The 15,979-nt window shown below is 36.6% G+C and overlaps 1 protein-coding gene across 1 annotated transcript in view; it reads right to left on the reverse strand.

The window, feature by feature from the left end:
• Positions 1 to 12,105: 12,105 nt before the first annotated feature.
• Positions 12,106 to 15,979, reverse strand: part of SPATA17 (spermatogenesis associated 17) — a 202,334-nt gene continuing 198,460 nt past the window's right edge. The window contains exon 12 of the mRNA XM_058533896.1: positions 12,106 to 13,087. The gene's annotated coding sequence lies outside the window, so the exon portion shown is untranslated. The remainder of the gene's footprint in view (positions 13,088 to 15,979) is intronic.

Raw genomic sequence — 15,979 nt, forward strand, 5'->3', positions numbered from 1 at the left:
TTCACTTCATGAGATTACCCTTATTATTTTGTGTACGTATGAAATTCAAGAGTCTAAATATTGTGGTACAGGAAGTCCACATCTGTCCAAAAGACAGATGTGTACCAAATTTTCTTTTTTAGGCATTTTGAAATTGTGAATGCGTATACCTCTGAAAATTATGCTGTATTATTTATTCATCATGGTTAGGTGTCTAGGGAAGTCTACAAAAACTTATCCAACTCATATCCTACTTGCTCTAGAAGAGGAATAAAATTTTTAGAAATAAAGTACCACATATAATTGTATTTCTATGAGGAAAAATGAGTTCACAGACTCAACATGGGGCAACAGAAATAGAACCTTCAGCTGCTTTACTCCCATTTTCATTCTAAGCAAGTGGTGGTGGCTTCTGTGACCTTTCCTTGGGCTTTGGCAAGAGTTGATTTGAGATGAGAATACAGTTAGTGGACAGGAGGAAGATAGGGATGACAGGAAATACAGGTGTGGAAAGCTATAGCTGTAAGTCTTTGTTTCAAGTTGTCACTCTTTTTCTTTTCAGTTATCCTCCGAGAGTTGTCTGGCAATAAAAAAAATAATAATAACAATGATCATTTATTGAGAGCTTGCTGAATTAGAGGCACAGTCTTAAGTGATTTTAACATGTAGTCAATCCTCCTCTGTTAATAACCCTGAGACAAAAGTATTATTATTCTAATTCTTATAGATGAGAAAATTGAGGCTTAGAGAGGTTAAGAAATGTTGCCAAGATCAGGTGCATAGTTAGTGACAGAGCCACTTGAAATAGCCATTACAGTTGCCAAAGTGTCAACCAAGAAAAGAATCCAGGTCTAGATGTGCTTTGTATGGTTTTCACATTGTTTTTATAATTGAAGTCTTTGCTAATACCTAAAAATAAGGATTTTCATGTAAATATTTCCAGCTTCTCTTAAAAAGTAGATGGTTTGATCTGGCTTTGAAGACCAATGGGCCTCACACCCAAGAGACCCATGGAGCTGTGGGGAAGTGAGTTCCCTTAAAGGGCCCATGGGCAAACTCTCCCACCCCATGGCACAGTGCAGAAACAGTGCTTTGAAAAGTGCGCAGAGTTTATGTGAAAAAGACTCATTTGCTAATTTTAAAGTATTGGTCTGATGATCAGGGGTCTGTTGGGATACTCTCGGGGTGGAGGCTGTTGGGTGTCATCTTTCTGTTCCTCCTCTGCCTTGCTAAAGCCTTCCCCCCACCCTGTTATTTTTAATTTCTCTTTTTTCTTTTTCTTCTTTTAATTCTCTCTTTTCTTTTCTTTTGAGTGGTGCAGGTCTGCGCCTGGGATCCGAACCCGTGAACCCTGGCTGCCAAAGCAGAGCACACAGGACTTAACCACCGGGCCATGGGGCCACCCCATCATGATTCTCTTTAATGGATGGAGGCCTATTCACTTTGTCTATTTCTTCTTGTGTGAGTTTTGGCAGATGTATCTTTCAAGGAATTGGTCTATTTAATTTAGGTTATCAAATTTGTGGGCATAGAGATGTTTATAGTGTTTTGTCACTCTTTTTTAATTGTAAAGATTATAGTATATACTGGTATCTCGTGTTTCTAATTTGCATTTTCTTGATCACTAGTGTGATTAAGCAGCTTTTCATATGCTCTGTCTATTTGAATATTCTTCTTTGTGGAGTACCTGTTCAAATATTTTGACCATTTTTGTGTTGGGTAATCAGTCTTTTCCGTATTGGTTTATATGAGTGTTTTATATAGTCTGCATATTAGTCCTTTGCTGGATATATGTATTGCTACAGTTTTAAATTTTAAGTTACTGAGTTTAGGGTAGTTTGTTACATAGCAAAAGCTAACTCTATAGACAAATTATTTTAAAGGCACAACTTGCCAAAATTGACATCAGAAGAAAGAGCACAGCAGGTTATCCCTATTAGACACCTTCTCATGATTTTTTATAAATGTGTATACCTCTGTAACCAGCACTCCAATCAAAATATAGAACATCTACATCCCCCAGAAAGTTCTTGAATGCCTTCTTCCAGTCAATTCTTACCTCCTAATAGTTAAACACAGTTATGATTTATATCACCATATATTAGCTTTACCTATTCTTGAAATTCTTCTTAATTTGTACGGGTTCCTTTTATATTTGGGATATAAGTCCTCTGTTAGATGATTAGATAGATAGATAGATAGATAGATAGATAGATAGATAGATGATAGGTAGGTAGAAAGAAAGAAAGAAAGGGAGAGGGAGAGGGAGAGGGAGAGGGCGAGGGTGAGGGCGAGGGAGAGGGGGAGAGAGAGAGAGAGAGAGAGAGAGAGAGAGAAAGAAAGAAACAAACAAACAAACAAAGAGGAAAAAAGAAATGGATAGATAGACAAATATTATCTCCTAATATGTGGCTTGTGTTTCTAATGGTGTCTTTTGATGACAGAGGGTTATGGGGATTTTTTTGGATAAAGTCCATTTTATCATATCTTTATTTTAGAAATTATTCCTTTTGTGCCCTCTCTAGAAAGTTTCCCAGTATCCCAAGTTTGCAAAGACACTCTCTTGTGCTTTTTCCTAGAGTTTTATAGTTTTAGTTTTTAGGTTTAGATCTATGATTAAGTTAATGGTTTAGATATGAAATGAAATAAGGATTTAGGTGGGGTTTTTTCTATATGGATATTTAATTGCTCCAGCACTATTTCCATTACGGTTTCTTCTTAGTCATGTAGGTTATTTTTAAATGTATTGCTTAATTTACAAAAATTTAAGGATTTCTTTTTTTGTCAGGAAGACTGGCCTTGAGCTAACATCCATGGCCAATCTTCCTCAGAGAAAAGAGGGAGATTGGCCCTGAGCTAACATCTGTGCCCATCTTCCTCTATTTTGCATATGGGATGCTGCCACAGCATGGCTTGGTGAGTGGTGTGTAGGTCCGTGCCCAGAATCCGAACCTGCAAATCCCGGGCCGCCAAAGTGGAGTGCGTGAACTTAACCACTATGCCACTGGGCCGGCCCCCGGATTTCTTAAAGTTAAGCTTTTGCTTGCGCTGTAGCTTAATTCCACTGTCATCTGGATGATACTCTAAATTTGTGAAGACTAACTTTATGGTTCAGCATATATTCAATTTTCTTCCACGTGATCTTAAAAAAAATGTGTATCTACAGCTGTTCTATGTATTCAATTAGGAAAATGTTTTAATTACGTTGCTCAAATCTTTAATATGCTTACTGATTTATTGTAGGTGCATGCTATCAGTTACTGAGATGGATGTATTTAAGATTTCCCACTATGATTGTCAATTTGTCTATTCTTCCTTGTAGTTTTGTTAACTTTTGCTTCATATAATTTAATGCTATGTTTTTACTGGCATACAATTTCAGTATTGTTATATCTTCCTGGTGGATTGATCCTTTAAAAAATAAAAACATATGTGTCTGTGTCTAGCAGAGCTTCATATCTTTTAAGTCTATTCTGCCTGATATTAGTGTTTGTATGGTATATATTTTTCTATCATCCTTTTACTTTCAAACTTGCCATAACATTATCTCCTTTGGAGATTATAATTTTGTGTGCGTGCATTTTTTGTCAAATCAGATAATCTTTAACACTAGAGTGTTTACTCTCTGTATAGTTTATGTAATTAGTGACATATTTGAAACTAAATCTACAAAAATAATATTTGTTTTTATAGTGGACGCATGGTTATCTGTTAAGATTCCCCTTTCAAGGCTATTTCACTCATCTCCAGCCCTGGGAAGTATTAGTTGCCAAGAGTGGATAGTTTTGCCCTTCACTAGGAATTGCTCTTGGTTGCAGGGAAGAATATCACTCAAGTTTATTCCCCTGTTCAGAGGGTGTTCTACAGCCAAAGACTAGCCAATGAAGGGATAGGAAGGTCTGACTCCCATATCTCAATTTGGGACAACTTTGAAGGGAATTCCAATTTCAGAATTTCCTATAGGATCAGCTGAAGTCTCAGTTGCAGCTGTGCTATAGGTCAGCTTCTCCTGTCTGTTTCCAACTTCCTCGCTTCCTTACAGGTATAGATCCCAAGAGTACTCCCCAGTAAACCCTTTGCTCTCAATTCTCTGTTTCAAAGTCATTTCTAGGGAATCCTAGAAATAAGATAGTTTTCTATTTGTCCTACCTGTTCAGTGCACTTTTTTCTCTCAAGTAAATTTTAATTATTCCATTTCCCTTCTCTATTATCTTGTTATACATTCTTTTGCTATTCTTTTAGTGGTTACTCTACATATTGTAATATACAGCCTTGATGCAAGATTAATATTTTCATCACTTTGGCTACAATGCTAGGATCTTAAAACTTCTTAAATTCTTCTACCCACCCATTCCTTTTGTGTTAATGCTGTCATGTATTTTATTTTATTTATTTAGTTTTTTACCATTTAATACCCATTTTAATGGCAAAAATTAAGAAACAGACAATACCAAGAGTTGGAGGAGATGCAGATAAATGGGATCTCTTATACATTGCTGATTTGAGTTTATATTGGTACAATCACATTGGAAAGTACATAAATCTACATTTTTCCTATATAAACATTATTCAACAGATGCTGTATTAACAGAGATCTAAGGACTATGAAATGTGAGTATTAAAATGAAGGGTTGTTCTTTGGGGATAACTTTAACCTAGGAGACCTTCTGCATACTATGCTTATATTATTTAGGCACATATTATGGTAAAAAAAATCAAGGATTTGATAAACACAAAGCCCAATATAATGTTACATTTGGATGGTAGGCAGGAGTGGGACTGGGAGAAGCACATAGGCATGTGATAGATAAAGTTCTAGTTTTTGTATTGGGCAGTGGTGTTCGTATAATAAACATCAAACACAACAAAATAAAGCAAGAATGTATTTTAATTCTACATATACTTTAAAAAATATAAGATATTATATTATAACTATACACAGTTAATATTCATACTCCTTCTAACACCCTTCATTTCTTCCTGTATATTTGGTTTCTGTCTGGAATTATTTCCTTTCTGCCTGAATAACTGTAATTTTTTAGTGCAAATCTGCTAGTGGTGACAAGTTCTCTTAGTTTTTATTTGTCTGAAAAAAAATCCTCATTTTTTTCCTTTATTTTAAAAGATATTTTCTGTTTGAGTGTATAGGTCTAAGTTGACAATTTTCGTTCTACAATTTAAAACTATTTCATTGTCTTCTGGCTTCTATTGTTTTCCTTGAAAAGTCAAGAGTTAGTCCTATTGCTATACTTTTTAAGGCAATGTGTCTTTTTTTCTCTGCTTTTAAGATTTTTCTCTTTGACTTTGATTGGTTTTCATCAGTCCAACTATAATATTCCTGGGTATCTTTTTTTTAATAGGAATCTGTAGTTTGATGTCTTTCTTCTGGTTTGAAAAATTTCTCAACCATTATTTCTTGGAGTGTTGTTTATGCTATATTCTCTGTCTCATCTTTTTCTGGGACTTTGATTACCTGTATATTAAACTTTTACACTAACATTTATCTTTTGCTCTTTTCTGTGTTTTCCATCCTTTTTTTCAGCATCATGCTTAAATCTGGAAATTTTCAAGCCCTATCTTTAATTTTATGCATTGTTCTCTTAACTTGTGTCTAATCTTTAGCTAAACTCATCCATTTGAATTCTTAATTTAGTTATATTGTTTGTCAGTTCCAGAACTTCCCTTTGATTTTCATATAAATTCTAGTTCTCTAAGAAGGTTTCCCATTCTGTTATTCATTTTCTTGAATATGGAATCATTATTATATTAAAGATCTTGTCTGATTACTTCAAGTCCTGGATTATTGGTTGGAATTGTTCTGTTGGGTGTTTTCACTCATGGGTTTTAGTCACTTTTTCATTGCATGTTTATGAAACATGTAGTGGCTCAAGATAATGCTCTTCCAAAGAAGATTTACTTTCACTTCTGGCGAACAGTTAAAGGAAGTGCAGATTACCTTAAACTATTGTTGGAGTAAGGTGATCTGAAGATAGGTTTCCATCTCTGTGATGGCGTTATGAACTGAATTGTGGCCACCCCCACCCCACCTTCATATGTTGAAGTCCTAACCCTTAATGTGACTATATTGGAGATAGGAGGTAATTAAGGTTAAATGAGGCTGCAAGGATAGGGAACAAATCCAATAGGACTGGTGTCCTTATAACAAAAAGAGACACAGATGTGTGCATGCACAGAGGAACAGCCATGTAAGAACATAGCAAGAAAGTGGTCATCTGCCAGCCAGGAAGGGAGGCCTCACCAAAAATCAACCCTGCTGGCACTTTGATCTTGGACATCCAGCCTCCAGAACTGTGAGAAAATGAATTTCTGTTGTTAAAGCCACCCAGTCTGTGGTATTCTCTTATGGCCACCTGATCAAACTAGTAAAGATGAGGATCTATTTCTTGCTCACTCTTGCACTAGGATAGTACTTCCAAGTTCCACCTGAAAATGAAATATGTCTACTATGTCATCCTCATCCTTGGAAGACCTTGAACTCAGTTGTGTTCTCATATCACCTTGAGACTGTCAAAAGCTCTGCTTAGTGTCTCAGGTTCTGTACTGCTTCTTACAAACCATAAACTGCCTCAAGGAGAAAAAGTCCTGAATGTTGGGCTCATTTCTTTTCACTTTTATCTCTCCTGGGTCATGATCCTTCTCAAGTCCTAGCTTCCTACATAGTCCTGAACTCCAATTTATGTCTTCCTAGCCACATGAGACTATGGAAGGTCGACTTTGATTCTCAGTCTCTTGGCTGCCCATTTCTGCTTGGATTCTTGGCATTTTAGTCCTGAAGTTCTTAAAAAACCAGAAATGCCTCACAGGGAAGAGCAATGGAGTCTGTTAGGCATTCCTTTCTTCTTTCTAATATCTTGACCCCTCCAGGTGTGGCTGCATTGTTAGTTCTCTGATGTATTCAAACAGGTGGCTTGTATTTTATCCAGTTTTTAGAGTTGTTTTTTGGCAGGATTGTTCCAATAAAATCTACTGCATAGTTGGAAGCAGAAGAGGAAAAAAACCCACTCATTATTATTATCTATTTGGACCTTCAAACATCACTTACATTGTCATCGCCTCATGCTTCTGGCCAAGGTCTCTCTGAACTGCCCATAAGCAAATTCTCACTGATTTTCTTCTCCTGTCTCTAGAGTAGGCTCTGGGGGTTTTCCAAACATTTGAGCTGTTAGCACGAATGAGAATGTGTCCTGGAGATAGAAAGCTTCTCCTAGGCCCCATTACACTTTGCTTTTTTACCTAATACCCTGTAGGAGAAGTGTGATCTACCCATGTGATAAGAATAATATTTCAAATCAAAAGTAGTATGCATGAAAGTATTTTTTTCTCTTTGGACATATTATGATTGTGTCTCTACAATGATAAAAATAAAAATGGAAATCTTTTGTCTTATAAATATTTCAAAATATTTGGATATTTTGAAGCCCATAAGTGAATGAGTGGATGAAAAACTAATAGTTTGCTAGAGCTGGTTTACTTTTATATCAATTGAACATTTGTTAACTCCCTTAAGTTCACTTCAAATCAAACTACTTTGATCTTTTTTTACTACTTGTCCAATTACTATTTTTTAAAAATTTATTTCTGTACACATCTTGATCACTTCTGTTTCTGTGCTTTTGCTTATGTAATTTTCTTCGCCTGATAAGCCCCTCTCACTCACATTTTCCATTCAGTCAATTCAAGATCCCTACTACTATTAGGATCTTAACATTTGTCTCCTCCAAGAAATTTTCCTTACCTATTTCCATTCCACTTTTATCCTATTTGCTTACCTTTCATGCATGCAGCAAACTTAAAAAAAAAAAAAAAAACTTATACCAGGGGCTGGCCTGGTGGCATAGCGGTTAAGTTCGCGTATTCTGTTTTGGCGGCCTGGGGTTTGCCGGTCCGGATTCTGGATGCAGACCTACTCACTGCTCATCAAGCCATGCTGTGGCAGCATCCCATGTAGAAGAGGTACAACTCTACAACTATGATACACGACTATGTACTGGGGCTTTGGGGAAAAAAAGAAAAAGAGGAAGATTGGCAACAGATGTTAGTGCAGGGTCAATCTTCCTCAAAAAAAAAAAAAAAACATATACCAAATAACCTTTTTTCACTTTGCTCTTCAGATTCTTCATGTCAACTGGATTTAACTTTTTGAGGGTAGCAATTTAGATTTCCTAATAGAAGCTTGGGCCTCACTTGTAATTTGTATGGTTTTACAATCCCCCTACAAGGCAGCAAATTAACTTTTGAACTTAACATTAAACACATACTGTATGTTTCTCTCTACTTGCTTCAGTGATTTATTCTAACCAGTATGTGCAGTTTTGTCGTTTCTTAATATAAAGATTCTTTAATGTATAGACATGTCACTTTGTCGCCAGGATTGGGTAATGCCAGAGTGTGCTAATGGCTCACTATATCGCATGATCATGAATCAGAGAACTATAAACTAAACTCAACGTTCTGATAAGCAACTGTATCTGCTAGTACCAGCAGCAAAGTGATTTCCTCATTGAAGAGTTGAAGTGCTTAGAAATGGAAGAGTGCTTAGTAAAACCCTACTGTGCCCTGTGAGGGAGCCTGATGGGGACACTGAGTCTCAAAAGGGACGAGCAAAGTTGGGATTTCACTCTGTCCTCACAGGAAAAAGTTTTGAATTTATAAAATGGGAGAAGAGATAAGTGTTTTGGCATTGTGTGCTCTTTCTGGGACACATCAAATAATCAGTCACATTCTCAGTCCAAATTAAAGCCATTACTCTCATTTAGCATTTTTCATTGACAGGGCTAAATGGGAGAGTTCATTTCCTACAGAAGAGTTAGAAAGCTCATTGTTGAAGACGTAACACAAAAAGTGTGGTGAGTTATGGTTTCAGACAAGCTTAAAGATAGGAGCTAACTAGAATTTAACTTAATTCATGGAATGCAGACCAACCCAAACAACATTCTCCAGTGGTCCATTCATCCACTCACTCACTCATTTTTCAGTAAACTTTCATTCTGATGCTTTATGTGGGCGTTTGTTACAAACTGGAACCTGGACCAAGTGTGTTCTACTGATCCAGCCATACTGCCACTTTTTAAGCATCACTATGACCTTAGGTAAGTTCTACGTATAATTTTGTGATTTTATTAACAACCCACTTTGTTGCTAAAACGTGTTGAGCCAGTTTAAATAGAAAAGAAAAGAAAATGGATGAGAAAATCAAGGCAAAATTAAAAGAGGAGCTGAAGAAAAAAAGATGAGATTGAAGATAGGATTGGCACATAACATGGACATTATGCAGTTGCGAGACGTAAGTCATAAATGTGAGTGACCAGAGTGACAAGGGGATACAATCAATAACAAGATTCACAATTTCCCTACAATAAGAATGCAATCTTGAGTTTACAACCATAAAAATATATTACATAAATAAGAATAATTACTCCAAAATTTACAGATATGAAAGGTTATTTCCCAAAAGGAACACTTTACCTAAGCAGCAACCATAACTCGACCTCAGGATCAATCAACTTAGTCTCTCTCAAAACCCACAACAAAATCATATACAGCATAACTATAAACGATTGAGAGTAGTTAAAAATAACATGCCACAGGGGCCAGCCCAGTGGCATAGTGGTTAAGTTCGTGTGCTCTGCTTTGGCAGCCCAGGGTTCGTGGTTTCAGATCCCAGGTGCAGACCTACACACTGCTCATCAAGCCACGCTGTGGTGGCATCCCACATACAAAATAAAGGAATATTGGCAACAGATGTTAGCTCAGAGCCAACCTTCTTCACCAAAAAATAATAATAATAACATGCCACAATGTTGCATTCAAATGAGCAATGGTGTCTTTATAAGCATTATCTTAGGAAGCTATCTACTATTTCATAACTTCTCTTCCTTGAAACATTTTTGGAATTTCTTTAACAACATTTATTCAATATATATTTTACTTTGTGCCAGGTGCTCTGCTAGATGTTGGATAGAGGGTATTTATCAAGGGAGACAGTATTTGCCCTCAAAGAAATTAGAGACCATGGGGGCTGGCCCCATGGCTGAGTGGTTAAAATTCCACGCACCCCACTTCGGCAGCCCGGGCTTGTGGGTTTGGATCCCAGGCGTGGACCTACTCCACTCATTAGCCACACTGTGGAGGCATCCCACATGCAAAAAAAAAAAATGGAGGAAGATTGGCACAGATGTTAGCTCAGGGCTAATCTTCCTCAAGCAAAAAAAGAGGAAAATTGCCAATGCTTGTTAGTGCAGAGTGAATCTTCCACACCCCAAAAAAAGAAATTAGAGACCAGTGGCAAAAAAAGACATTACCTGATTAACCACAAAAAGTTGATGAGTGGTTTTATTTCAGAAGAACTAGAGGGTCCAATTCTGAATACTCTCAAGGTATACGCCTTTAAATATCCATGGTGGTGCTCCTGATGGTTTTAATGGTCGCTCTTCATTCAGAATCAAGTTTGGAGAATAACATGGGTGACGAAGTTTTCACCAGTTTTGGTCAAACATTAGGTCTCACTAATTTTCTTGAGTGGCTCATGTTGAGAATGCAGGAAAGAAATTGTATATAAGTTGATATAGTTAATCAGTTTTCCAGAATAAACAGACTAAGTGCTTTCCCCAGTCACATTCTCTAATAAGATTCCATATCTCAGTCTTCTTTCTCCTCAACGCAACTGCGTTTTGACTCATCCGAACACCTCTATAGTTACAGGAGCTTATGCGTGTGTGGGGTGGGGGTAGGAGGTGAAGAACGACATCACATAGACTGGTTATAGAGCACCTTAAGCATTCAAGAGCTTGGGTCTCAGTGAAAAAGATAAAACTGGCATTCTCAAAAGGGAAATACTTAGCAGTTCCCAAGAACATATCAAGAGCAGGAATTATTTTTCTTGGATGTACTGATATAACTTGAAAGAATGAGAGAGAGAGAGAGAGAAAGAGAGGGAGGAAGGTGGGTCACTACACGCGAACCTTGCAGACTGGCGCAGGCCAATGCAGTTTTCTGAGCAGAGAAGTCAGATGCGACTCACGATTACTTTTGTTTCTGAATTTCCAAGGATGCATAAGGAGTACTGAGGCCATGTAATATCACATAAACTAATGCTGAAAGTTGTTTTAAACGAATGAGTTCCCAAAATATTGTGAGCACTGGCAGCAGCATTAGAATAAGATTCCAGTCTCCTAAGATTATTATTACAAAATAACAGGAATCATTGATTCCATTACTATAAAGTAATACATCATGTTTTTAAAAAAGAGAAAAATAATTGGGGAAGAGAGAAATTAGGCTTAGTAGAGTTAGAACCATTATCACAAAAGGCCAGGTTATATACACCCCACCCCCAAAAATGTCACCTAGGTTTTTTCTTCCATTAGTTATTTCTAGAGTAAATGAAGTTTGATAGTTTGTCTTTTGTCATCTAGAATAGACTCAATGTATGTTTCAAAAGAATCTCCTCTGTTCTGGATCTAGCTACTTCTGCTCAACTTCTTACACTTTATGACATATAATAATTCTTTATTTTCTTCTATATTTTGTAAAATACCTAATAATAACATATTTTTCTATTCTATTTCTATTCCCCTATCCCAGGAAATTCCTCCTTGCAATAAATGTTGTCTTATTAAGAAAAGCATTTGCCTTTCTTACTTATTTGAATTTTCTACAAGCCCATACTTACTATAACTCCCACCATATTCACCAAATTTGGCTCTAAATGAATGTTAACTGTTTAAAAAAAAAAGTAGCACTGAAGATGTTTTAAAAATGAATCTTTTTCATATAAAACTTCACAAATCATAACCGTTTGCATAATAATACCTCATTACATCAAACAGTGTTGGAGATTCTAGCTTAGGCTATCACATTGACAAAGGCAAGGATGTGGATTGATTCACAAGACTTGTCATGTAAGGGGCCAGCCCAGTGGCATAGTGATTAAGTTCACGTGCTCTGCTTTTGTGGCCAGGGGCTTGCAGGTTTGAATCTCAGGCGCAGACTGATGCACCGCTCATCAAGCCATGCTGTGGCAGCATCCCACACACAAAATAGAGGAAGATGGGCATGGATGTTAGCTCAGGGCCAACTTTCCTCATCAAAAATAAAAGACTTGTCATGTAGCTTTGAAGCGAGCAACATTCAGACTCTTTATAATTTCAGGTAATTGTCTGACAAGTTTGTGCTAAGGTCAGAATCAACAAATATTCACACAGCATCTACAAAACACCTAATAGATTGCTAATTGTTATTAAAGAGTCAGAGGTAGAAGGCATACTCTAAAATTTCACAATCTAATGAGTCAGACACACTTACTAAGTGGTTACAGTGTGCTAGGTACAACCCTAACAACCAGGTTACCTCCTTGTTCTCCTTCCAGCAGAGACCTTCCCTATTTGTCTTCTCTATTTGAGGGTGCCTATGTTTCTGCTCCCACAGCCACTGGTCTATGTCTGTGTGTCTCAAGTTCAACGTCCTAATGGGGTTATAATTGGTCTGATGAGTCACTATGTCTCTCAGGGCAGAGTTTTCATGACAAACCACTTCATACCATTCATATTTCAAGCCATTCATCACTCATACTTACATGTTGCTGCCCTTCACTGGGGTATCTAATTCTGGCCTCATCATTTATGACTAGGGCGATGGGGTCAGAATATGGCCACTTCAATGGAATAATTTTAGGCATTTTTGGTCACCAGGGGCTGTGGTTGTGATAGACATTCTCAGAGGTAAAAGACCCACTATTCACACACCTATGTATATATTTTTTTCACACTATAATTAATTCATGTCTAGTCGGCTATAAAATATTACAGTTTATTGAATCATAATAAGAAGTATGGTTTAAGTGTATTTTCTGTAGGATCCTCATTTGTATTTTCCTTTTAGAACTGTAGAGCTTTTGAATGAGTCAGAGATGGTTCCAATTTCTTCTTTGGACAGAGGAGAGGGAGACAGAGAGAGAAACACTTCAGAGGTTAAGAGACTTGTGTCAAGGTTACTTAAGCAGAATCCAGGATTCCAGGCAGTGGAGTCTTCTATTTCACACCCACTTCATGACTCAACTTCATTTTTACATTTTGTCTTCTTTTATTTCCTAGAAACAAAACAGCAAAATTAAAGAAGAAAAATAACCCAATAACATAAGAGTTTTCAAATTCTCTATGTAAATCTTCCTCACTTAGAGTTAGCTCAATTTAAAGTCTGGGAGGCTACACCCCTGATTTTACTCATTTCTAGCCCTGCTGGAATTACCCTATTCTCTGATCTCTGTCTACACCACTGCAGATCCTGATAAACCATGCTGGTCGTGTGTGCCACTAGACTCATAGTGTTCAGCCAACCTGCTCCAGTCATGGAGAAACACAGTGGAATGTCTGTTATATCATCTTTATTTAAAATACAATTTAACTAAGAGAAAGATACTAAAGATATCTTGATTTTTATTTTGTTTTATTTTGTTTTTTGCTAATTCATTAGGACTAAAGTGAAAAGGTTACAAATTTACCTAGTGCCAAACTGAATGACAAGGTCTAATAATTTTTCTTGATGAATTAAAAACGTAACCCCCAACAGCCACACATTTAGCTTGTATGTCTGATTATTACCCTTCCTCAGATAGCTTCTTTTTCCTTATACAGTTGCTAAGACCTTCCTCTGGAAGGTCTACTAAGACATTTCCTCTGGAAAAAGTCAATGAAATTTCACCCCTTTCCCAATTCATGTGCTAACCAAACTTATTTTTCATTTTACTTTTTTTCTCCGCGATTTGATTCATTCATATGCCAACTTCCTATGAAAAACGAAAATAAGTACATTGTTTTTCATGCATAACAAATAATTTAATTAAAACTCATCTCATCTGGCCTCAAAACTGAACCACTTTTTAGCAGAAAGACAGCCTGGACCAAAGCCCATTGCAAAGAAGAATTTGAGAAAACTGAGAAGCACGTAATGCAAGAAAACTCACATTGATGCAGGCCTAACCAATGATTTCTAATCTTATCTTAGAAATCTTACCTTCTAAGATAAGAAATCTTATACTTTATCTTGCTAATTTTTCTCCACTCTAATCTTGAAAGAGATTCTGCCTGGAAAGATGAATGGCGCTAAAAAGATGACAGAGAAATCTGACAAGATATGGTATATGCATTCTGATTTAGACCAAGCTGCTTTCGGGAGACTATGAAAGGTTACAAAAGTGAACAGTTATAAAAAAAAAAAATGTTAAAAGAAGTCATACTATCCTAGTCAGAGAGTAGATTTGAAAATATGTGTGTGCTTAAAATCTAATTCACTCTAAGCAATTTCAGTGGCGGAAATCTCAGTATATTAATCAAAAAGGGTAGGTGCAGGCTCTGTTTATCCTAAACTCAGACGTGCTAAAGGAAAGAAAGATTAATATGATAAAGGCATCACTATTTCTAATCGGACTGATGGGAAAATGGAGTATGGGTGTAAGAGGCAATGGCGGGTGAATTATAGTGAAGTGATGAACTACCTTGAAGCTGGAGCAATCAAACAGATAGCTCTCAAAATTACTACAGCATCTTCATTCAACACTTCGGTGCAAGTGTCCTCGTCTCGGCCTTCTTTACAAAGAGCAGAAGCACTTTGTCGTATTCGGTGAAATTAAATCTTAATAGAAGAGCCTCAGCCAAGGCTGCTGCCCTTCACTTACCAAAATTAAACACTAGACATTAATTTCCTTTCTAAGAGGAGGAGACGACATTTTGATTATATTTTCAATTCACAAAATAGTTAAAAATCCAAGAGAAGAGTTAGCAAACCTTTTTTAAAAGATTTCCGTCACATATTTGTGTCTGTGCCTTGTACATTCTTTTTGATTAAAAGTAACGTGAAACCTTTTAGGCTCATCCTTGCCTTTCTTATACATAATTTAGCAAGTAATTATTTTGTCTTTAGAAAAAAAGGTAATTGTCTCTAAATTATTATGATTGAATAAAGTCAAGATGTTTTTGTAACTAGTGGAGAAGACCAAGTAATCCCTACTGGAGTATTTTGTTTTAAGACTTTGCTTTTGTTTGATTAGATAAAAATTTCAAAAAATGAGAATACAAAGACTTATTCTCCCAAAAGAGAGGGAGATAAACCAGACATACTACCATTCACATTTTTGCCTTATATGAATGTATACATGTATATGTAATATATAATAAGTGCATGCAAATATGTTTTTATACATAAATACACACTATATATATGTGTATACACACACATACACATATTTTTTAATGGAATCAGACTATACAGGTTTCTCTGAATTCAGCCTTCTTCTCTTAAAAACATATTGTATGCATTTTTTCAAATTAATAGGGTAAAGATCTATGTTAATATTTTTAATGTCTTCATAGTATCGCATTTTATACGCCTTACCATTTATTTAACTCTGCATGTATGAATGAGTATTCAAGTTGTTTTCAATCTTTCACCATTATAAACAGGATCTATCTTTGAATTAAAGTCACACACAAACATGAAGAATTTTATTTAGATTACTTCATATTGTGAGTCACACATACCAGATGAATGCCGCAACAGGTAAATGACACTTTATAAACCTTTTTTTTTTTTTTCTTTTTGTGAGGAAGATCAGCCCTGAGCTAACATCCATGCCAATCCTCCTCTTTTTGCTGAGGAAGACCGGCTCTGAGCTAACATTTATTGCCAATCCTGCTCCTTTTTTTTTTTCCCTTTTTCTCCCCAAAGCCCCCCAGTAGATAGTTGTATGTCATAGTTGCACATCCTTCTAGTTGCTGTATGTAGGACGCGGCCTCAGCATGGCTGGACAAGCAGTCGTTGGTGTGCGCCCGGGATCCGAACCCGGGCCACCAGTAGCAGAGCGCGCTCACTTAACTGCTAAGCCACGGGGCAAGCCCCCTATAAACCTTTGAAACCGCAATTCCTCTTGGCATCATATGTCTGTTTTTTCTATTAGCTCAGAATATTTCATATTTCCCCTCACGGA

Source organism: Diceros bicornis, chromosome 38, assembly GCF_020826845.1.
Source record: "Diceros bicornis minor isolate mBicDic1 chromosome 38, mDicBic1.mat.cur, whole genome shotgun sequence".
Lineage (NCBI taxonomy): Eukaryota > Metazoa > Chordata > Mammalia > Perissodactyla > Rhinocerotidae > Diceros > Diceros bicornis.